Raw genomic sequence first — 25,267 nt, forward strand, 5'->3', positions numbered from 1 at the left:
TACTGGTCTATGAATTTTGAAGGTTTTGGTAATTTTATTTCTAAATCAATGACATAATTTTGAAACATATTTATTAAATTTAAAAGAATGCAATGAATATTTCATAACACTGAAAACATAATAATTTAGAGGTCTCTATGGCACAATTAAGGAAATAATTTATCCCTGACTATGAAATATAGCACAAATGATGAATACTTCTTTTAGACACCAACATCACTAGAAAGGAATATACATTATATCCCAAATTTAATGAGTTTATACTAAAACTACCTGCTCTTGGATTATTCATTGTTTTTATTGTTTGATAAATACATTCATTGCTAACATTTAAGTCTAATTTTGTTAGAGAAAATAAGATGCTAGTCTATAAAATTTTTAATGAACTAGACACAGTGAATTATGATATAAATGTATCAATTATCATTAAAAATGGGAACAACTTGCTCACCATCATGTAAATTATAATTTTTCTTAATTTGTACAAATACATTTTGATTTTCCTTATTCTCTTTTGCCTTAGACTAAATAATTTACTATATCATATAATTAGGTGTTGAAGCCCAAAACAAGAAGGAATCAAAATAATTATTTTGCTTCTATTTTGAAAGTCAGCATTAATGAGGTATAATTTACATAAAGTAATGTCTATATTCTGCTGAAAAGCTGGTTTTTGCTCCAGTAGTTAGAAAAAAGAGCCAAAGACAGAAGTGCAAAATGACTGAAACACAAGTTATGAAAGTGCTTGATTCCTTTTCACATTAATTGAGCATGCCAGGCACTCATCTAACAATTTTACCTGTATTAAATATTTTTCAGACATTAAATCTTTGTTAAGTTTCCCATAAGAATCTCAGAAGAATTCTGTAAGTATCTCACAAGACTCCCATAAGGTTAGAAATACTGCTATCCCCATTTTGCACATAGAAAAAATTGGCATAGAGATATGAAAATCAGATCTGGGATTGAAACCAAATCCTGAAATTGCAGCTACCATGAAATACTAAAACAGGTATTGCTTTGAGACTCAATTAAACTTTAAATTTGTCCTTTAAGTTACATCCAACAAATGAAGATGAGGAACTGGCAGTGACAAGTTATTTCCCAATGTGGCTTTAATATCATATGCACCTCCAGTAACATCCATCCCAAGGAAGAATTCTCATCTATCTTGTCTGTAGGCAGAAACATTCTTTTATTTAAATTATTTGCTAAATGTAATGAATATCCTTATTCACATACTCTTCAGTGCCACATTTTAGGTTACTTAACTCAGTTAAAACATTTGGCAGAGTTGGAAGGAAATAAAATGTTTCTTGGTTTCTGCTGTACTGAAACTTTCCCCAGCATTTATCATCTTTCAAGTCAAATCAAAGCAATTTGTTTCCCAAAATGACTTCACTTCCTTCACTGGCCCTAATGGAAATCCCTCTATAAAATCTTTGTCCATACATTTGTCCCATTTGAATGTAGATTTCAATCTTATAAAATAATGAAATATTCAAATAAATACAAAAATATGGTCAGTAATTTTCAAACACGTTTACCCATGACAGAAAATTAAAATTATTATATTATTAAAATTATTATATTAGTATATATTTATATTTATAAATACTTAACAGAATTACCAATAACAGTTCCTTTCAGAATGCCAAACACTTTTCTACAATTCTGTTTACTCCTATAGATTTCCATGTTCCTCATGTTTTTGACTCATTTGTATATTATTAAAATGCATTAATATATTAAATTAATAAATATATTAGCTATTGCAAATATATATTAATAAATATATATGCAATAAATACAAAATATGTTGATTAAAATTTTCATAGTGTTTCCTTTGTTTACCTTTCCCATGAATATCATTCCAGAATATACTTTTTATTTCAATGTTATATTTCCAAGATGTCTGTGTAGATACTTCTTTTATGTTGACTGCTCTTTAGAGTTATGTGGCATTGAGATTATTCTGATTTACTTATTTATTTCTATGCAAATGATTTTTAAGTTTTTGTCATTATTTTAAAAATATGATTCAATAATTTCATTGTCTATAGATTAATGTGCATGTTTCAATATATGCTTACAATTGGAATTGCTGTTCTATAGAGACTGTGCATCAACTATATGCTATGCTACTGTGCCAGTTTGAATGTATTATGTCCCCCAAAACACCATTGTCTTTGTTGTAATCTTGTGTGGGCAGATGTATCAGTGTTGATTAGATTGTAATTCTTTGAGTGTTTCCATGGAGATGTGACCCACCCAACTGTAGGTGATAACTCTGATGAGATAATTTCCATAGAGGCATAGCCCCACCCATTCATCATGGGCCTTGATTACTGGAGCAGTATATGAACTTAGACAGAAGGAGAGAGCTTGCTACAGCCAAGAGGGACACTTTGAAGGATGCACAGAAGCTGAGAGAGTAGCTGCAGATGAGAGACAGTTTGAAGATGGCAGTTGAAAACAGACTCTTGCTCTGGAGAAGCTAAGAGAGGACAAACACCCCAAGAGTAACTAAGAGTGACATTTTTGAGGAACTGCAGCCTAGAGAGGAATGTCCTGGGAGAAAGCCATTTTGAAACCAGAACTTTGGAGCAGATGCCAGCCACATGCCTTCCAAGCTAACAGAGGTTTTCTGGACACCACTGGCCATCCTCCAGTGGAGGTACCCTTTCTTGGTTGATGATCCATTTCTGGTGTTTTGCATTCTGGCAGCATTAGCAAACTAGAACAGATTCCAAATACTTTTCCAAAATGTAGGTGATCTCCATGTCAAAACTTGGAATTTGGGTATATATCTACATCTATATCTACATTTTTTTTCCTGTATATCTATATCTATGTATCTATATATAATATTAAGGGATGTTGCATGGTTTTATAATTTTACCTTGCGTTTGACAGATTGCATGTTGTTTATGCTTATTAGTCATGAGGCTTTCCTGATCTGGGCTTTGCATTCATGAAATAGTATTCATGCAATTTTCTATTGGATTTTGAATATTTTGTGAGTTTTTTACATTTGTTTTTGTTTGTGCCAGTCTTTTAACAGAAACAATGATGTATTTTATCTTAACTGATTTTTGTCTTTGTTTTATTGTAGACAAATTTATTAATTGCTTCCTTAATGTTTTATCTGGTTTTGTCTATTTATTAAACAGACAAAACCAGATAAAATATTATTATTATGCATATTAATAGCATATGTTCCTATATTACATCTAAATTATTTTGCTGTTCATATTAAAGTATTTAAAAATATATAAATATTTATGTATACAATGTGAAATGGATATTTAATTTTTGCCATATGGAGAAATGATACTCCTATCATTATTTATTGAAAATTCTGCTTTGTCCCAGTGATTTGTAATGCCCGATATGTTGGATATCATGCATATCATTTGCAGAATACATTTGTTTCTGAACTACATATTCATTTCCATGGATATCACTGTATTACATGACACTGTTTTACTATTCTAGCTTTAAAATTCATTCTTATTATTTGATATTGCTTTAATTTTTCTTGGTAATTTATTCTCATAAGAAATTTATGATCAGCTTGTCAATTTACAAGTAAAATCCTGTTGGGGCTTTAAAATCCCTTGTATTTGCAAGTGACTTAACAAATATACTTTTTTGTTTCTGTTTTTGAGGAAATGATTCTACCCATACATACTCAAGTGTGACCTCTGCCTTAAGTTTCTAGGTGATGAAGTTCCTATATATAAAATCTTTTACACTTTTTCTATGATTGAGAAAATTGAATGTTATCAGATTTTTATTGCTGTCAATGATATGACCATGTATAATCTTTAACATCTGTTAATGAGATTTAAAAAAACACTGATATTTGTATTTTATATTGATCCCTATTTGCTTACTGAAATAAAAACTAATTGATTGAGAGCTATTTCATCTTCTCAATGCACTATTTGATTTTATTTGATGATATTTTAAGTAATTATAGATTTATACAATCAGTACAATTGGTTTTCTTACACCATTAAATGGGAATTTGTAATTTTTACATGCTAATTCTAAAATTTCATTGAAAGTAAACTTCCAAAATAATTTTGAACAAAAGAAGAATTAGGAGAATTTAAACTATTCAATTTTAAAAGTCTTACCATAAAGCAACAGTAATCAAGATACTGTGGTATTGATAAAAGGTTCTGCATTTACATAAATGGATAGACTGAAGAATCTGGAAATCAACTCATAGTTATATGGTCCACTGATTTTCAGCAAAAGTGCCCAGAAATTTCAATGCAGAAAGAAAAGTCTTTTCAACAAAGGGTGCTGAAATAATTAAATATCTATATGACTAAAATAAACATTGAGCATTCTCAATTGATACCTAAAAAGTTGGAAAAGCATCATAGACCCAAATGTGGACACTAAAATGACAAAGCTTCTAGAAGAAAACATAGAGGGAAAATGTGTTGTGACCTTGGGACAGGCAAAGCTTTCTTTGATAGGATACAAAAAAAGGGGGAAAAACATGGAAAATGCAATATTTAAAAAAAATGAGCTGACAAGGTATACCCACGCAAGACTTATACATACATGTATATAACAGGTTTGGTCATGATCTCCAAAAACTAGAAACAACTCAAATATCCATCTAAGGACAAACAAAACGCATAATAGTACAATGGTATGATAACAATGAAAATGAATAAATTCACTTCCGGCTTACAGTTTGACCTGAAGAAGTAAGCACTGGGGGCAGGTAGCTTCTGGGGTCTAGGTTTGCAGCAGGACTCTATGCAAAGAGTTCCACACAGCCTAGAACTGCAAAGCTCACAGTGAGCTGAGCTGAGCAGGAGGCCCTGTAGCAGCCCAGGTTCCTCATGGAGATGGAAAAGATGTTGGGCAGATTGACAAGGCAGGTAGCTGGGCAGCCATTTATCAGGATATCCGACATGAAGCCAGTAGCTTCCCGTGTAAAATGTCCAAACTTCCTAAGAACAACACTGGAAATAAGTACAGAGATATCAGTACCTTTGGCCATAGTTGATTAAATTACATCAAGAAGATAATAATTATATAAATACCAGTTTGATAAAAGTGGGAGAAGCCCAAAGAAGTCACATTCTTACACATGGCCCCTTGCCAAATAGGGAGGGAGATGGTGTGGGAGAAGAAGAGCAGGGCCGTGGTCATGCTCAACAGAATGATGGAAAAGACATCCTTAAAATGTGCACAGTACTGGCCACAGAAAGAAGAAAGAGAAATGATCTTTGAAGACACAAATTTGAAATTATCATTGATAACTGAAGATGTCAAGTTATATGATACAGTATGACAGTTAGAACTGGAAAAATTTAACAACTCAAGGAACCCAAGAGGCTTTACATTTCCACTAGACCACACAGCCTGACTTTGGAGACCCCGAGTGGCCAGTCTTGTTCCTGAACTTTCTTTTCAAAGTCCAGTGTTGGGGTCACCCAGCCTCAAGCATGACCCCCATGGTGGTGCACTGCAGTGCTGCCATTGGCAGGTTGGGGATCTTCTGTCTCAACAACACCTGCCTCTTGCTGATGGACAAGTAGAAAGGACCTTTCTTCTGTTGACATTAAGAAAGTTCTGCCAGAATTGAGGAAGTTTTGAATGGGACAGATCCAGACCGACGGACTCTGTTTCTCCTACCCGGCTGTGATCCAAGGTGCCAAATTCATCAAAGGAGTCTCTTCTGTTCAGGAGCAATGGAAGGAGCTTTCTCAAGAGGACCTGGGCCCCCCACTGTGCCCACCCCACCCCCAAATGAGTCCTGGAGCCACACAAAGGGAAATGCAAGGAATTTTTCCCAAACTACCATAGGGAAAGGATGATATAGAGGAAGACAAAGAAGGCCCCATTGAGGAAGAAACCAGAACTCCATTAAATACCTCAGGAGGAGAACCTAAGATGGTGGCTAGGTGAGACAGGGCAAAAAAACACCTCCATGAAAAATACTAGTTAAAAACCAGAAAGTGACCCAGAATCCAGTGATGCACCAGCCAGACAAGGTCTGTTAAATCCACAGGGACCATGTACTTGATGAAACAGGGAGTCTGCATTCTGAAACAAGTGAGTAACCCAGCTGAAAGTCCCATGGCTGCGCTGTGGTGTGGGAAAAGTGTGGGTTGGCATTTGAAGACCAACTAGTTCTTTTAAAAAAAAAAACAAAAAACCCAGGAGTGGCTGCAGATACGGCAGTGAGAACTGCACAGTGAAGCACTGCAGGAGCAGACTGTAACCAATACCTCAGTGTCTGGTGTGGAGGATAGCCCTCCCCACACCTGCTGCTAATTGTCCTGGGGCCAGAGGGACAGAGGGGAGAGCCAAAAGGAGAAAAAAATCACACCCCTTGCAGCTGGCTTCCCAGCGTGCTGGTGACACTCATGCCCGGGGCCATACCCACAGCCCAGAGCCACACCAGGAAACCCAGTCTGACAGGGAGTGTATCCCACAGCACCCTGCACATGCACCAATATCGGCCATGGACAGTGGCCTTGGGTGCAACCACAGCTAGTTGTCCCAGAGCTGGGAAGGTGGAGCTGTGAAAAGGAGGGGGTTGAGATGCCCCATTCAGCCATTTTTGCATCAAGCTGGGGGCGCCCCTGCACAGCCTGGTGGCCTGGGGCTTCCCTTGAGGGAAGGTGTGCACTTGTGACATAGCACAGACTTCCCCTGGCAGAAGTCCTGGGAGATCACAGCTATCAAGCAAAGCAAATGCCAAGAAGCCAAAAACAACTGAAAATCTTAAAGCATTTGCTAAAACCAGATGATATGGAGAACCCAATCCCAAACACCCAAATCAAATGATCGGAGGAGACACAGTACTTGGCACAATTAATCAAAGGACTACAGTCAAAGAATGAGAGCATGACACAGGATATAAAGAACATGAAGAAGAACAAGAAGACCCTAGAAGAGCATAAAGAAGAAATTGCAAGAGTAAATAAAAAATAGACCTTATGAAATAAAAGAAACTGTTGGCCAAATTAAAAAGACTCTGGATACTCATAATACAAGATTAGAGGAAGTTGAACAACAACTCAGCACCCTAGAAGACCACAGAACAGAAAATGAAAGAACAAAAGAAAGAATGGGGAAAAAAATCAAAAAAATTGAAATGGATCTCAGGGATATGATAGATAAAATAAAATATCCAAATTTAAGACTCATTGGTGTCCCAGAAGGGGAGAAAATGGTAAAGGTCTAGAAAGAGTATTCAAAGAAATTGTTGGGGAAAACTTCCCCAACCTTCTACACAATATAAACACACAAAGCATAAATGCCCAGCGAACTCCAAATAGAATAAATCCAAATAAACCCACTCCGAGACATACTCTGATCAGACTGTCAAATACTGAAGAGAAGGAGCAAGTTCTGAAAGCAGCAAGAGAAAAGCAATTTACCACATACAAAGGAAACAACATAAGACTAAGTAGTGACTACTCAGCAGTCACCATGAAGGTGAGAAGGCAGTGGCATGACATATTTAAAATTCTGAGAGAGAAAAATTTCCAACCAAGAATACTTTATCAGCAAACTCTCCTTCAAAATTGAGGGAGAGCTTAAATTCTTCATAGACAAACAAATGCTGAGAGATTTGGCCAATAAAAGACCTGCCCTACTTCAGATACTATAAGGAGCCCTACCAAAGAGAAACAAAGGAGAAAGAGATATAGAGAATGTTAACAGACATATATAGAACCTTACAACCCAAATCACCAGGACACACATTTTTCTCTAGCAATCACAGATCTTTCTCCAGAATAGACCATATGCTGGGACATAAAACAAGCCTCAATAAATTAAAAAAACAAACAAACAAACACACAATTGTATATATTCAAAGCGCATTCTCTGACCACAATAGAATACAAATAGAAGTCAATAATTTTTGATTTGTAACTCCACTATTTACTTCCTACAGGATATAAAATACATAAACTCTAATGACAAATCAGTAGTTTTGTACTCAATGTAAAATATGTAATATTTGACAAAAACTATATAAAGGAGGGGGAATGAAGGAGTATAGGAGCATAGTTTATGGGTCCTATTGAAGTTAAGTTGGTATCAAAGAAAACCAAGATTGTTATGGAATTAAGAGGTTAAATTTAAGCCCCACAGAAAACACAAAGAAATTATCAGAGAATATGACCATAGAGATGAAAAGTAGAGTATGGGTTTTAAGAAGTGGAGGAAGGGGCAATGGGGAGTTAAGAAATGAGTGTAGGGTTGCTGTTTGAGGTGAAGAGAAATTTCTAGTAATGGATGGTGGGAAGGTGATAGAATTACAACATTCTAAATGTGATTAATCCCACTAACGGAATACTAGGGAGGGGGTGGAATGGGGAGATTTAGGCTGTATATAGGTTTCCACAATTGAAAAAAAAAAGACAGTCTAAATAGATGATGACTGAATGCCAAAGATGATCCTGGATGGGATCTGAGGATGGAGGACAGGAGGCTCAAAGGGACACAGTTGGGACATAAGGAAAAAAAAAAGGAAATATAGAATGTAAGCTTTGTATCAATGTTGAATTTCTGGAACTTCTTAGTTGCGCTTCATGGGATTGCATAAAAGAATGTTCTTGTTCATGGGAATTGTATATGTGAATTATAGTGTTTGTTCAAGGATGTGTGCAGCTTGGTCTCATGTTCAGAAGACAGAGCAATAGATGATGGATGATAAGGAGGAATGGAGGGAGGGAGGGAAAGAAAGAAATGGTGGTGTGACAGCATGTTTAAGTTTGTGGATCGGGGTATCAGGGGAGGAGGTCAGGGTATGCTGTGTATGGGGTTTATATTGTTTTTACAACTGTTCCTGTAACTTTGAATTTATTTCAAAATAAAATAAAAAAATACCTTGGGAAACATGTAAAGTACAAGTTCAGACTCCGACGTTAAAGGGCCTATCATGGGGGGAAGTCAGCTCTGTGTGGCAGCCACAGGAGGAAGACGAGGACCTTGTGCTGATGCACTGAAAGCCCTTTCTGGTCAATGTGTGTGTTTACGATCCTCATTACCAGAGTGTGACTCTGCAATAGGCTCCTGTTCAACAACAATGCATAATCTGACCCTCCTCCACTTCCCCTTCCATTTCCACCCCCTGCCCACTTCTGCTCACAGAGCCCACACCCAATTAACAGGTATGGTTGGTAGGACTGACAGACAGCTTTAGAGAGAGCTGGACCTGGACAGACTTTGGTTTTGTGCCAAAACCTACCCTCACCTGGGCTGTTTGTCTTATCCTTGATGCTTCTACTTTTTCTATTTCCCTTCCTTCTTTTGAGTACCAAATCTACAATCTATTTTTCAAGAAAAGCAAGGGAAAATACTGTGCAGGTGGTGGAGAATAAAGGGGGCCCACTGCAAGTCCAGGAGCCCACCTGCCCATGTCTTCCCTCTTGGTGCACCCAAGGGTGTCGCAGGTGGTGGCACTCCAGTTTCCTTCCTGTTGACTTTAGGAATCTGTGTGTACTTAGTCCCTTTACTCCATATTTATCCTCTCCTCCCCAAAGGTATCCATAGTGGACAAGCATTTTCTTAAACAAATAATGCATAATTTTTTTTTTATGTCAGCCTTACATGAAGGGCTTTATCTAATAGTGTAGTAATAAATCTTCTGATGGTATTGGGGATGTAAGACTTTGCTGTGAGCCTGCTGTATCATATGAGCATTGGGAAGGAGGATGGTTGTAAGCAGTCATTATTTAGTAATATTGTGGGTAATGTGAGAAGAAATTTGGCATGTGTTTATAGAACAATGGTATAATATATGACGAACACTTGGGTATTTAAAATACATGATGTTGGATCACTTTGTTCTGGTTATTTCCTCCACCTTTACCTGCTAGAAGCTTGCTCTCAGTCACTGCTTCCCATAATTGTAATAGAATGCAGATAAGGTCTTTCCCATGTCCTGAACAAATCCCTTGTGCTTGAAATGAGAGACAGATTTCAGCTTCCTAAAGTGCCCCCATGTACAGCCCAATCTACCTTTGCATGATCTGATGATTACAGTGGCTGTGGTTTCTATGGCTGTTGCTGAAATAATTATCATTCAGCAATACAAAGGAATATTTTCCAGGAAAAGTTGTCTAACTCCTGGCATGACATTCTGGTGCTCTGACGAGACCCGGCCAATCCTGGTCCAGGTGGGTCCCACTATAACTCAAACATCCAAGGGGATGAGGAGCCACATTTGCACCTCACACTCTAGTCCTCAAGGCAGCAGGCCCTGTCCACACCATTGGGGTAAGCCACCACACTGCCAAATTCACACTCTTTATGAGCAGCCTGTGATTTGGAATCAAGGCAACTGTTGGCAACCACACTTCTTGAAATAACCAGGTAACATTGGGTGGGTCAGCCTGCGGCATCTCCCACTAGCAGTTCGTGTTGCTAGGAGCTTGCACCTGCCCTGCCCTTGAACCCTGTGGGGACTGACGGAGCACATGTCTCCTCCTGGGAAGGGAACTTAAGACCTTCACATTAAGTAGCTTTTTTAACGAGAAGAAAAATAAAAAAAAGGCAGCTGTAGCTCTTGAGCTGCTCTTCTACTAGCATTTTCACATTTTGCCTTTCATGTGTTGGAAGCCAAAGGCAGAAAAATTCTATGGTGGGAACATTTGGGGCATTGCCCCTGCAGATCCTTGGTGAAGTGTGGATAAGGCTTAGATGCCAGGCTGTCAGCATCTTTGAGTTGGGCTGGTTTGTTTGTTTTTAAGTTCTGTGTATGTATGTAGTAGTTTGGGTATGTATATCTAGCAGCACTTCAAAATGGTTATACTGTTTTAACCCCCTCTCTTTGGAAAACAGATGGTTCTCCACCTTGTTATATGCATATTAGAGTTAGTGAGGTGCTCTGCCATATGCCTTAAGCCAATATTTACTCATTGGGTGATTAATTTTTTTTTTTTTGCAATAGTCGTAGAATAAACCATTTTTACAAAAACAAAAAGAAAGAGAAAAAGCAAGGTGTTTTGGTATAATCCCTTTTCGAGTATGTGTATATATGTGGATGCATGACAGGGTGGGGAGGTGTTGGGGCCCTCTGTGACCTCACAGAACTTTCAAACTGTATAATTTTCCACCTTGCCATACAAATAATAGGTTTGCATTTTAATTGGACCAATAAATTTTTTTCCAAAGTAAAAAAAAATGAATTATGGATACATTACAAAACACTGATGAATTAAAGAATAATTGTGCTGAGTGAAAGAAACCACATGTAAATGAATACATATTGTATGATTCTATGTTTATGAAATACATAAAATGCAATCTGATCTCTAATTATGAATAGTAGAGTAGTCAATGCTTGGATGTAGAGTGGGATGATCTTCAGTGTGTGTAGAATGTTTTCTATGTGGACATCTTTTAAAACTCTTGGTATTACTGTACATAAATTATACTTTGTTAAAGTTGATTTATAGAAGCAGTTATATACTCTCTCCTCCCAAATTAAAAAAAAAAAAAAAAAAGAATATTTAAGGTAAACCCAATACATAAAATTCTGGAAATTATTAAGTTGATATTAGCTTGAATAATGAATATACATGAAAAGATGCTCAACATCATTATTCTTCAGTGAAATGAAAATATTGTAAAAGCAAAATATGACTCTAGTATGCTTCCTTTAGAATGTCAAAATAAATAATGCCAAATATTTGTATGTATAGAAAATAATTTGTTCATCAAATTTAGCCAATATTAAAATTAATTACTAAAAATAGCTAAAATAAAATGTCTTTCAATTTTACAAACCATGGTTTTCCACAAAACAGGTGTGAAGTAGTTAATATCTTTTTGAGTTTGTACTCAAAATATAATTTTAAAAAGTTTTATACATTTTGTATTTTTATGGAATTTCAAAGGTGTTTGAATTTACTCTAATAGACATTATAAAATATTATAAAATTTGGAAAAATTGAATATTAATATTAGATAATAAATGAGAGGACTCTAATTGATTTTTTAAATATTCCATTCCATTTTTTAAAATTTGTTAAGAAGAATAATCCAAAATGAGTGGCTGGAGAATGTTAAGAAATAAATAAAGAATTTAATTCAGGTAAAATTTATCTAGTTTTATTATGTGAAAATTTTTGTAGTCCTAGAACATCTAGGGTTTGTGAATATGAAAAAGGAGAATTGTAGGAGATTTTTAAAATGTCTTGAAGATCAATCGAAATACAATTGAAATTATAACACATGTACCACAATATACATATATTTTAGTGCTCACACTTTTTACTAAGTGCTAAGTATTGACACTTGTTTAAAAAGATTAAAAAAATATTTCCTAGAGTTCTTATAATAGAGAGTTTAAATCACTTAAAATGGCTTAATTGCTCTCACATTTGAAAGAAGATAGACAAAATGACCTTGTGATGCCTTAAAGCTTTGTGATTCTTTATAGCTTTTGAATAAATATGTTTTGAATATTATTCCTTTACAAACAGCAGGGCCATGAATATTGATATTCCATGAATATTAATCAAGGTAGTATCTATTTTATGAGGGTACAGTTCTTAATTCAGTTTGGTCAAAGTGGTCACTTTAGTAGAAAAATGATGACTCAAAGTGTCATTGTTCACAGTTACACTACTACTTTTTTCACATTACTATTGCCCATCTGGATATTTTTCTTTACATGTTAATTAAAGTGTTTATACTTTTCTCACATTTAAATGGTGTTTTTTTTTTCTTATTTAAGCCCCATCAAATTACCTCAGAAGAACATCAGATCACATTAAGAAAAGGAAAGCACAAATTACAATCTTTTGTGATGGACTCTCTCTTTAATGGTATGCAATGTTTGTGTTACATTAATAATAAATATAATTATGAATTCATCTTATGTGGTTATTGAAATAAATTTTAAAATTCCTAAGACTCATTTCTGGATTCATAAAATATAATGATATAAAGGACATTTTTATTACAGTATTTTACCTGTTCTTTCTGGAAAAAAATGTGTGTGCATATGTGTCTATGAGTGCATGTGTCTGCATTTTTTTTCAATAGGAGTAGGAAGTGGTTTTAAATCACTTATCCCAATACCATGTGTGCCTGTTTGAATATATTGTGGCCCCCAAATGCCATTATCTTTGAAGTAATCTTGTGTGAGCAGACATTATCAGTGTTGATTAGATTGTAATTGTTTGAGTGCTTCTTTGGAATGTGCCCCACCCAACTGTGGGTGATGACTCTGATTGGATAATTTCCATGGAAGTGTTGCTCCACCCATTCGGGGTGGGTTTAAGTTGATCAGTGGAGCCATATAAATGAGCTGACATAACAGAAGGAACTCAGTGAAGCTGAGAGTGAACTTTTGAAGAGGAGCTACAGCCCAGAGGGACACTTCGAAGAAAGCACAGGAGCTGCAGATGAGAGACAGTTCAAAGACGGCCGTTGAAAGCAGACTCTTGCTCCGGAGAAGTTAAGAGGGGGCAAATACCCCAAGTGCAACTAAGAGTGACATTTTTGAGGAACTGCAGCCTAGAGAAGAATGTCCTGGGAGAAAGCCATTTTGAAACCAGAACTTTGGAGCAGATGCCAGCCATGTGCCTTCCCAGCTAACAGAGGTTTTCTGGACACCATTGGCCATCCTCCAGTGAAGGTGCCTGATTGCTGATGTGTTACCTTGGACACTTTATGGCCTTAAGACTGTAACTGTGTAACCAAATAAACCCCCTTTTATAACAGCCACTCCATCTCTACTGTTTTGCATTCCGGCAGCATTAACAAACTAGAATACCATGTAAATGCTGCTGTAATCAGCTGAGATCAGGTGGAAGATGCAAGAGACAAGATAAAGAGAGTGGAAAGAGGGACCAGTAGAGGCAGATTAAAGAAAATTTCACCCAAACACACTTCTTAAAAATGTATGTCCCCTGAGTTGCCTGAAATAGAAGTTATAGGGAATGGAGTGACCAAATCTGGCAACAAATGTGTTTCTGGACATGATTTCTTTCAGTGGCTCAGACTAGGCAGGAAAAGGCAAAGAACCTCCAAAGTAAGTCACACTTAAAGACAGACCATCTTGAAAGAAAAGAAGAGAAACATTAATTAAAAAAAAAAAAAAAAAAAAAGTCCTGGAAGAATAACTTGTGTCCCACTCAAATAATTGAATTGTGAGTACTAAAAATGAACAGCTACAAAATAGACACTGAGTGCCTGTAGGAAAAGGAAAGAATGATACATACTATGAAAAATGATAAAGAAAATGGCAGAAAGTAATACAAAACCCATTAGAAACCTGTTGCCATGAAGCAGAAGAAATATGTTACCAATCACTATATCTTTAGTTGCCTAAAATGAAAACAAAACACAGAACAAATACAGCCATGCCTAGTTTTATTGCATATCACAGACATTGTTTTTTACAAATTGAAAGTTTGTGACAAATCTTCATCAAGCAAACTGTCAGTGCTATTTTTTCAACAGCATGTGCTTACTTCATGCCTCTGTGTCACATTTTGGTAATTCTCACAATACTTCAAAATTTTTCATTATTATTATATCTGTTTTGGTGATCTGTGATCAGTGATATTTAATGTTACTATTGTAATTGTTTTGGGGCTTCATGAACTTCACTCACATAAGATGGCAAACTTAATGGATAAATGTGTGTGTTCTCACTGCTGCACTGACAGGCTTTTCCCCCATTGCTCTCCTTCTCCCACCCTTCTTCTCACTCCCACCCTTCAGGCTTTCCTATTCCCTGAAACATAAGAATATTGAAATTAGGCCAATTAATAACTCTACAATGACCACTATATGTTCAAGAGAAAGGAAGAATTGCAAGTCTCTTGCTTTAAATCAAGAATGAGAAATGTTTTAGTTTACTGAGGAAGGCATTTCAAAAACCAAGAGAGAGACAAACTAGGCCTCTTACACCAAAAGGTTAGCCAAGTTGTGAAATCAAACAAAAAGTTTTGGAAGAAAATTAAAGTCCTTGAAGGAATCCAGTGAACATACAAATGATAAGAAAATGAAACAGTCTTATTGCTGATATTGCTGGATAGAAGATCAAGTCAGCCACTACATTCCCTAAAGCCAAACCCTAAACCAGGGGAAGGCCATAACTTGCTTCAGTTCTGTGAAGGCTGTGACAGGTGAGGAAGCTGCAGTAGAAAAGTTATGTCACAATTTTAAGGAAAGAAGCCATCTCCACAACATAAACATACAATGTGAAGCAGTAAGTGATGATATAGGAGCTGCAGCAAGTTATCCAGAAGATCTAGCTAAGATAATTGATGAAGGTGACTAATTGAACAACAGATTTCAGTGTAAACAAAGCAATCTTATCTTGGAAGAAGATGCCATCTAGAACTTTCATAGCCAGAAAGGAGAAGTCAATGCCTGGCTTCAAAACTTCAAAGGCCAAGCTGACTCCCTTGTTATGGGCTAATGCAGCTGGTGACTTTAAATGGAAGCCAATGCCCATTTACCATTCTGAAAATCCTAGGGCACTTAATAATTATGATAAATCTACTCTGTCTGTGCTCTAGGAATGGAGCAACAAAGCCTGGATGATAGCACATTTGTTTACAACATGGTTTAATGAATATTTTCAGCCCTACTTCCCAGCCCAAATTTTACTGAGCCCTACTGCTCAGTAAAGTAGATTACTTTCAAGATATTACTGCTTATTAACAATGTACCTAGTCACCAAGAGCTCTGAACGAGATGTATGAGATTAATGTTTTCATGCATGCTAACATAACATCTATTCTGCAGCCTATCAATAAAGGAATACATTTGACTGTCAAATTTTATGATTTCAGAAATACATTTCAGAGGCGGGGCAAGATGGCGGAGTGGTGAGGAGCAGAATTTCATCTCTCCCCTAGAGCAGCTGGCAATTACCCAACAACTATATGAAACAGTGTTTTCGGGGTCTCCAGTAACCAGTCGCACATTGGACACAAGTTTGGTATTGGAGGAAAAGCTGAGATTGCAGCAAACATTGTAAGTTCCCCGGTCCAGGGGTCTGGCACCCCTCCCCACCCAGACCTCACAAACTGTCTTGCTGCCGGCTCCCTGAAAGGGGGGAAAAAACACCAAAAAACAGCAATCTGCTGAGGGCAAGAAGGGAGGCTCAATCCAGCCTCAACTGCAGAATTAATCAACAAATTAATGAACTAACTTTGGGAGCTGGGGTGCTAAAGAAGGGCTGGGCTCCAAGAAGTGGGGGCACGTAAAAGCGGGCACCCATTCCCAGACTCCAAAAAAGCCATTTTTTCCCCCTACATTTTGTCCCTTCTGGCTTCTCACTGATCCCTTATCTTTTTGCATTTCAATAGCCCCCGGCAGGGGTGGAACTGAAGGGGTTGGAGAGTAATTATCAGACAATAGCCCAAAGCATATCTTTAAATGCTCTATTCTGACACTGACAAAACTTCCAGGCTGGGGAAAGATTTTTAAAAGAGACTCTTTTTTTTTTTTCTTTTTTCCTTTTTTCTTTTCTACTTTTTTTTTTTTTTAAATCTAAAAGTAATATATGTGGTTATTTTCTATCAGAAAGCCCAGGTTGGGGGACTGGGCTGGGCTTGGGGGAGACAGAGTACCCACAACGTCTTTGAATTCCATATTCACTACTGAAGGCCTCCACCCCGTCTTTAAGTCTTTAATTGGCAACTCAGGCTGACCAAGGAATCTACCTGGAGAGGCCCCAAAGAGGAGAGAGGAGAAGTGAATAGTGCCTCTGAGAGACAACTGGAGTTCTGAGGATTGGGAGAGTGGAGGGAGGTCCAGCTCAACTGGCAGTCCTCTTTCTGGGAATTCAGACCCCAGGGGCTGGAATTCAGATTCCGGCTTCAGTCAGCCATGACCCTGACAGGATCACAGTCACCAGGAGAACTAAAGGCTCCATACCTCCTTACACTGGTGGGGGAGCTGCGGGCTGGCTATCACCACCTGCTGGACAGGAGAGGAAAAGCACCAATTCTAAAGGCCTCATAGGAGGGTCTCATTCTCAGGAAAATTTCATACCCTCCCAATGAGACCCAGGCCTCACTAGACTGGGAAAATCTGACTAGGGTCGATCATATCTGAGGAGACCCACTCACAAAAAGGTTACATAGAGGCAGAGCAAGAAACAGTAAAAACAAGAGGGGAAAAATTCTGATCAACTAAATAGAACTTAAGTTAGAGGTCTAGAATAAGTTGAACTGAATAACAGAGGCCAGAGAACAAAGCCAACCAACAAGAAAACCACTAGGTAAAAGATAGAAAACAAGCTCCAAAATAAACTAATCAAGAAAATCAGATGCCTAGACAACTTAAGATAACAAGCCATACCAGGAAACACGAAAACATGGACCATCCAAAGGAACAAACTAATAGCTCAGCTGAGACACAGGAGTGGAGGCAACTAATGCTAAATAAATTTGATGAAATGAAGGAAGATATAGCAAAAGAGCTGAAGGATATAAAGAAGACACTGGCTGACCATAAAGAAGAATTCATAAACTTAAAAAACAAATGGCAGAACTCGTGGGAATGAAGGCCACAATGGAGGAGATGAAAAACACAATGGAGGGACACAACAGTAGATTTGAACAGGCAGAAGAAAGGATCAGTGAACTGGAAGACAGGTCATTCGAATTCATACACACAAAAGAACAGATTGTGAAAATAATGGAAAAATATGAGCAGGGTCTTAGGGAGCTGAGTGACAACATGAAATGCACAAATATACGTGTTATGGGTAAACCAGAAGGAGAAGAGAGGGGAAAAGGGGCAGAAAGAGTAATAGAGGACATATTCACTGAAAATTTCCCAACTCTTCTAAAAGACAGAAAATTAGAGATTCAAGAAGTACAAAGTACCCCAAATAGAGTAGATCCCAATAGATCTACTCCAAGACACTTACTGGTCAGATTGTCCAATGTCAAAGACAAAGAGAGGATTCTGAAAGCAGCAAGAGAAAAGCAATCCATCACATACAAGGGAAGGCCAATAAGACTATGTACAGATTTCTCTGCAGAAACCATGGAGGCAAGAAGACAGTGGCATGATATATTTAAGATACTGAAAGAGAAAAACTGCCAACCAAGAATTCTATATCCAGCAAAACTTTCCTTCAAAAATGAGGGAGAGATTAAAACATTTTCAGACAAACAGACACTGAGAGAGTTTGTGAATAAGAGACCAGCACTACAAGAAATACTAAAGGGAGTGCTACAGGCTGATAGGAAGACAGGAGAGAGAGAGATGGAGAAGAGTGCAGAAATGAAGATTATCAGGAAAGGTAAAAGGAGAGGAAAAAATAAGATATGACATATAAATTCCAAAAAACAAAATGGTTGTAGAAAGTACTGCCCTTACAGTAATAACACTAAATGTAAATGGATTAAACTCCCCAATAAAAAGACACAGACTGGCAGAATGGATTAAAAAACAGGACCCATCTATATGCTGTCTACAAGAAACTCACTTTAGACACAAGGACAAACATAGACTGAAAGTGAAAGGTTGGAAAAAGATATTTCATGCAAACAACAACCGGAAAAAAAGTGGGAGTAGCTATATTAATATCAGACAAGTTAGACTTTAAAAGCGAAACAATTAAAAGAGACAAAGAAGGATACTATATATTAATAAAAGGGTCAATTCATCAAGAAAACATAACAGTCATAAATATTTATGCACCAAACCAGAATGCCCCAAAATTCATGAGGCAAACACTGCAATCACTGAAAGGGGAAATAGATACCTCTACAATAATAGTTGGAGACTTCAATATACCACTCTCATCAATGGATAGAACATCTAGACAGAGGATCACTAAAGAAACAGAGATGTTGAATTGTATGATAAACGAACTAGACTTGACAGACATTTATAGAACACTACATCCAACAACAGCAGGATACACTTTTTTCTCAAGTGCTCATGGAACATTCTCCAGGATAGACTGCATGTTGGGTCACAAAGCAAGTCTCAACAAATTTAAAATATTGATATTATACAAAACACTTTCTAAGACCACAATGGAATGAAGTTGGAAATAAATAAAAGGCAGAAGGTCATAAAATTCACAAACATATGGAGGCTAAACAACACCCTCTTAGAAAACCAGTGGGTAAAGGAAGAAATTACAAGAGAAATTAGTAAGTACCTCGAGGCAAATGACAATGAAAACACAACTTCTCAAAACATGGGATACAGCAAAGGCTGTGCTGAGAGGGAAATTTATTGCCCTAAATGCCTATATTAAAAGAGAAGAGAGAGCAAAAATTGAAGAGTTAACTGCTCACCTGGAGGAATTAGAGGAAGAACAGCAGACTAACCCCAAAGCAAGAAGAAGGGAAGGAATAACAAAGATTAGAGCAGAAATAAATGCAATTGAGAACAGGAAAACAATAGAGAGAATCAACAAAACCAGAAGTTGGTTCTTTGAGAAAATCAATAAAATCGATGGACCACTGGCTAAGCTAACAAAAAAAAGAGAGAGAGCAGATGCAAATAAATGCAATCAGAAATGGGAAAGGAAATCTAACTACCGACCCTGCAGAAATTAAGGAGATAATGAGAAGATAATATGAGCAACTATCTGCTAATAAACTAGACAACTTAGATGAAATGGACAACTTCCTAGAAAAGCATAAACAACCAACATTAACTCAGGAAGAAGTAGATGATCTCAACAAACCACTCACAAGTAAAGAGATTGAGTCAGTCATCAAAAAGCTCCCCAAAAGGAAAAACCCAGGACCAGATGGTTCCACATGTGAATTCTACCAGGCATTCAAGAACGAATTAGTACCAATCCTGCTCAATCTCTTCAAAAAAATTGAAGAAGAGGGAAAGCTACCTAACTCTTTCTATGAAGCCATCATCACCCTAATACCAAAACCAGGCAAAGATACTACAAAAAAAGAAAATTGTAGACCAATTTCTTTAATGAATATAGACGCAAAAATCCTCAATAAAATACTCACAAATTGAATCCAGCAGCACATTAAAAGAATTATACACCGTGACCATGTGGGATTTATTCCAGGTATGCAAGGCTGGTTCAACACAAGAAAATCAATTAATGTAATACACCACATCAATAAATCAAACCAGAAGAACCACATGATCATCTCGATTGATGCAGAAAAGGCATTTGACAAAATTCAACATCCTTTCCTGATGAAAACACTTCAAAGGATAGGAATAGAAGGGAACTTTTTCAATATGATAAAGGCAACATATGAAAAACCCACAGCTAACATCACACTCAATGGGGAGAGACTGAAAGCTTTTCCTCTAAGATCAGGAACAAGACAGGGATGCCCACTATCACCATTGTTATTCAACATTGTGCTGGAAGTTCTAGCTAGAGCAATTAGGCAAGAAAAAGAAATAAAAGGCATCCACATTGGAGAGGAAGAAGTAAAACTTTCACTATTTGCAGATGACATGATTCTATATGTAGGAAATCCAGAAAAATCTACAGCAAAGCTACTAGAACTAGTCAATGAATACAGCAAAGTAGCAGGCTACAAGATCAACATGCAAAAATCTGAGTGTTCCTATACACAGGTAATGTGCAACAAGAGGAGGAAATCAAGAAAAAAATCCCATTTACAATAGCAACCAAAATAATCAAGTATTTAGGAATAAACTTAACCAAGGCCACAAAAGACCTTTACATAGAAAACTATAAGAAACTGCTAAAAGAAATTGAACAAGACCTGAAAAAATGGAAGAACATGCCATGTTCATGGATTGGAAGACTAAATATAGTTAAGATGGCAATTTTACCTAAACTGATTTACAGATTCAATGCAATACCAATTCAAATCCCAACAACTTACTTTACAGAAATAGAAAAACCAATAACTAAATTTATTTGGAAGGGTAAGGTGCCCCAAATAGCCAAAAATAGCACGAGAAAGAGGAAAGAAGTGGGAGGTCTCACACTACCTGACTTTGAAGCATATTACAAAGCTACAGTGCTAAAAACAGCATGGTACTGGCGTAAGGACAAATATACTGATCAATGGAATCGAATTGAGTGTTCAGAAGTAGACCCTCACATCTATGGACAACTGATCTTTGATAAGGCAGTGAAGCCGAAGCAACTGGGAAAGAGCAGCCTGTTCAATAAATGGTGTTTGGAGAACTGGATATCCATTTCCAAAAGAATGAAAGAGGATGTCCATCTCACACTTTATAACAAAATTAACTCAAAGTGGATCAAAGACATAAACATTAGCACCAAGACCATAAAACTCTTAGAAGAAAATGTAGGGTAATATCTTAAAGATCTTGTGAAAGAAGGTGGTTTCTTAGACCTCACACCCAAGGCACGAGCAACCAAAGAACAAATAGACAAATGGGATCTCCTCAAAATTAAACACTTTTGTACATCAAAGGACTTTGTCAGAAAAGTAAAAAGGCAACCTACACAATGGGAGATGATATTTGGAAACCACATATCAGATAAGGGTTTAATATCCCGAATATATAAAGGAATCCTGCATCTCAATAACAGAAAGACAAACAATCCAATTTAAAAATGGGCAAAAGACATGAACAGACATTTTTCTGAAGAGGAAATACAAATGGCTCAAAAGCATATGAAAAAATGCTCAACTTCACTGGCTATTAAGGAAATGCAAATCAAAACCACAATGAGATATCATCTCACACCTACCAGAATGGCCATTATCCAAAAAACAGAAAATGACAAGTGCTGGAGAGGATGTGGAGAAAGAGGCACACTTATTCATTGTTGGTGGGAATGTAGAATGGTGCAACCAGTCTGGAAGACAGTATGGAGGTTCCTCAGGAAGCTAAATATAGATTTGCCATATGACCCAGCTATTCCATTGCTGGGTATATACTCAGAGGAACTGAAACTTAAGACACAAACAGACATTTGTAAACCAATGTTTATTGCAGCATTATTCACAATTGCCGAGAGATGGAAACAGCCCAAATTTCCATCAAAGGACGAGTGGATAAACAAACTATGGTATATACACATGATGGAATATTATGCAGCTGTAAGACAGAACAAAGACATGGATCATGTAATAATGTGGATTTACCTTGAGGACATTCTGTTTAGTGAAGTTAGCCAGAAACAAAAGGACAGATTCTGTATGGTCTCACTAATATGAACAGACATTAATGAACAATCTTTGGGAGTTAAAAGCTGACAACACAGGCGACCAGGAGATAGAAAGAGGGCAGAGATCAGCCATTTGATGCTGAAGGACTACAGAATGTTTAGGATTGATTGCATAGATCCAGAAATAGATAGCACAATACTGTGTGATGGTAGCACGGTATTGTAAGTACACTGAACAAAGATGTCTGTGAGTAAAGCTGAAAGAGGTGGGATAGGAGAATGTATGACACCAGAGGTAAAGATAGATGGTAAAGACTGGGACTGTATAACGTGGCAAAAACTGGAGTGGCCAATGACTGTTACTAAATATACAAATATAAAAATGTTTTTGCATGTGGGAAAGCAAATGAATGTCAACCATGTAGAAATTTGAAAAAGGGATGGTATTCAGGAAAAAGCATAATCAAAGCAAACTGGAGTCTATGGTCAACAGTAACATTGTAATATACCTTCATTAAATGTAACAAAGGCATTATGCCAATGCTAAATGTATATGAGAGGGGGATATAGGGGAGTAATATCGGATTCTTGGTAGTGGTGTTATTTGCTGTCCTTAGTAGTATATTGTATTGTATGACATGTTATTTTTCTTTTTATCATTTTTTCTTATTGCTAAAAAAAAAAACAATTTTTCTTGTAGTAATCAGTATGTTCAAGTGCTGATTGTGGTGATACATTTACAACTTTATGATGATACCATGAGCAACTGATTGTACACTGTGGACAAATGTATGGTATGTGAATATAACTCTATAAAATTGTAGGAAAATTTATATATAGGAGTAAAAGTGTTCGAGAAAACATGGTGAGAGGGATGATGCCTCACCAATATGGACTAACTACAATGTGTAAACTCGGAATTGAATCTTAGAACATAGCCTAACATGGACACAATAATTTTAATAGTCCCTAGATTGTAAGCTCTTACAGCAGTTAACTCTATCCCTGAATTGTAAGGCTTATCTCTAGACTTTGAGATGCTGATCCCCTAGTGTATAACCTGATTGGTCTCTGGAACAATGCATATCTCTGAGACACCTGAAACTCAGAGCTAGAGCTCGGCAGATATGAATGTCAGTATTAGTGCATACAGCCACTGTAAAAAAAAAAAAAAAAAAAAAAAAAGCTGAAAAAGAGCCCAAACTTCAATTAGTGATATGAATGAAGCAGTTCTGGTTAAGACCAGGGCAAGCCAGACTAAAGGATAAAGGTTGAAACTCATTGTGCTTTAAAACTTCAACTTTCATATGAGACCAAGGGAATAGATATCTATTTGGTACAGGATCTAAATTTTCTAAGCCGTACAACTCTACAGTCTATTTGTTCAGACACCACAATTGCATGGAACTTTGAATAGGAAGTGAGATAACGGTAGGTTAGTATAGGCTGGAGTGAAATACTGACACATCCTAGAGTAATTTGGGCAGACAATAAAAAATATATTTACAGCCTCCCACTCCCCAGTCCCGAGGATCTGGGGGAAGGTGCGGATGTGTTGGACATCCTCACCTGGACTGGTGTTGATGTTGTCACAAACGTTGGGACTGGCGGTTTGATGTGCTGAGCCCTCGAGCACAGGACTTGCCCTTATGAGACTCATTACTACAAAGGAGAGTCTAAAGTTGTATGTAATGGTGCCTAGGAGTCTCCCCCTGAGTACTTCTTTGTTGCTCAGATGTGGCCCTCTCTCTCTCTAACTGAGCCATCTCGACAGGTGAACTCGCTGCCCTCCCCCCTACGTGAGACCCGACCCCCAGGGGTGTAAATCTCCCTGGCAATGCAGAGTATGACTCCTGGGGATGAATGTGGACCCAGCATCGTGGGACTGAGAGTATCTTCTTGACCAAAAGGGGGATGCAAAATGAGACGAAATAGTTTCAGTGGCTGAGAGATTCCAAATGGAGTTGAGAGGTCACTCTGGTGGACATTCTTATGCACTATATAGATAACACCTCTTAGGCTTTAATGTATTGGAATAGCTAGAAGTAAATACCTGAAGCTACCAAACCCCAACCCAGCAGTCTGGACTCCTGAAGACAATTATATAATAATGTAAATTACAAGGGGTGACAGTGTGATTGTGAAGACCTTGTGGATCACACCCCCTTTAGCTAGTGTATGGATGAGTGGAGGAATGGGGATAAAAACTAAAGGACAAATGGGGTGGGATGGGGGGATGATTTGGGTGTTCTTTTTTCACTTTTATTTTTTATTCTTGTTCTGGGTCTTTCTGATGTAAGGAAAATGTTCAGAGATAGATCGTGGTGATGAATGCATAACTATGTTATCATACTGTGGACAGTGGATTGTATATCACAGATGATTGTATGGTGTGTGAATGTATTTCAACAAAACTGAATTTAATAAAAAAAAAGAAATACATTTCATAAGTCTATAGCTGTCATAGATAGTGATTCCTCTGATGGATCTGGGCAAAGTCAGTTGAACACTTTTTGGAAAGAATTCAACATTCTAGATGGCATTAAGAATGTGATTCATGTGAGGAGGTCAAAATGTCAACATTAATAGGAGTTTGGAAAAACTTGATTGTAACACTCATGGGTAATTGAAGAGCTTAAAATAACAGTGGAGGAAGTAACTCCAAATATGGTGTAAATGGCAAGAGATCTAGAATTATAAGTGGAGCTTGAAGATGTGACTGAGTTGCTGCAATGTCATGAAAACACTTGAATGGATGAGGAATTGCTTCTTACAGATGAGCAAAGAAAGTGCCTCCTGAGATGGAGCCTACTCCTGGTGAAGATGCTGTGAATATTGTTGAAATGACAATAAGGGATTTAAAATATTCATAATCCTAGTTGATAAAGAAGTGGCAGGGTTTGAAAGGATTGACTCCAATTTTGAAAGAAGTTCTACTGGGGGCAAAATGTTATCAAACAGCATCACATGCTACAAAGAAATCTTCATGAAAGGAAGAATCAAACAATGTCATAAATTTCATTGTCTTATTCTAAGAAATTGCCACAGTCACTCCAACCTTCAGCAACCACTTCCCTGATCAGACAGCAGCCATCAACATTGAGGCAAGAACCTCCACCACCAGGAAAACTATTACAACTTGCTGAAGGCCACGAGGATGGTTAG

General features: G+C 37.2%; 1 pseudogene; it reads left to right on the top strand.

The window, feature by feature from the left end:
* Positions 1 to 4,284: 4,284 nt before the first annotated feature.
* On the top strand, positions 4,285 to 25,267 carry LOC119506026 (annotated as a pseudogene).

This window comes from Choloepus didactylus, chromosome 11, assembly GCF_015220235.1.
Source record: "Choloepus didactylus isolate mChoDid1 chromosome 11, mChoDid1.pri, whole genome shotgun sequence".
Lineage (NCBI taxonomy): Eukaryota > Metazoa > Chordata > Mammalia > Pilosa > Megalonychidae > Choloepus > Choloepus didactylus.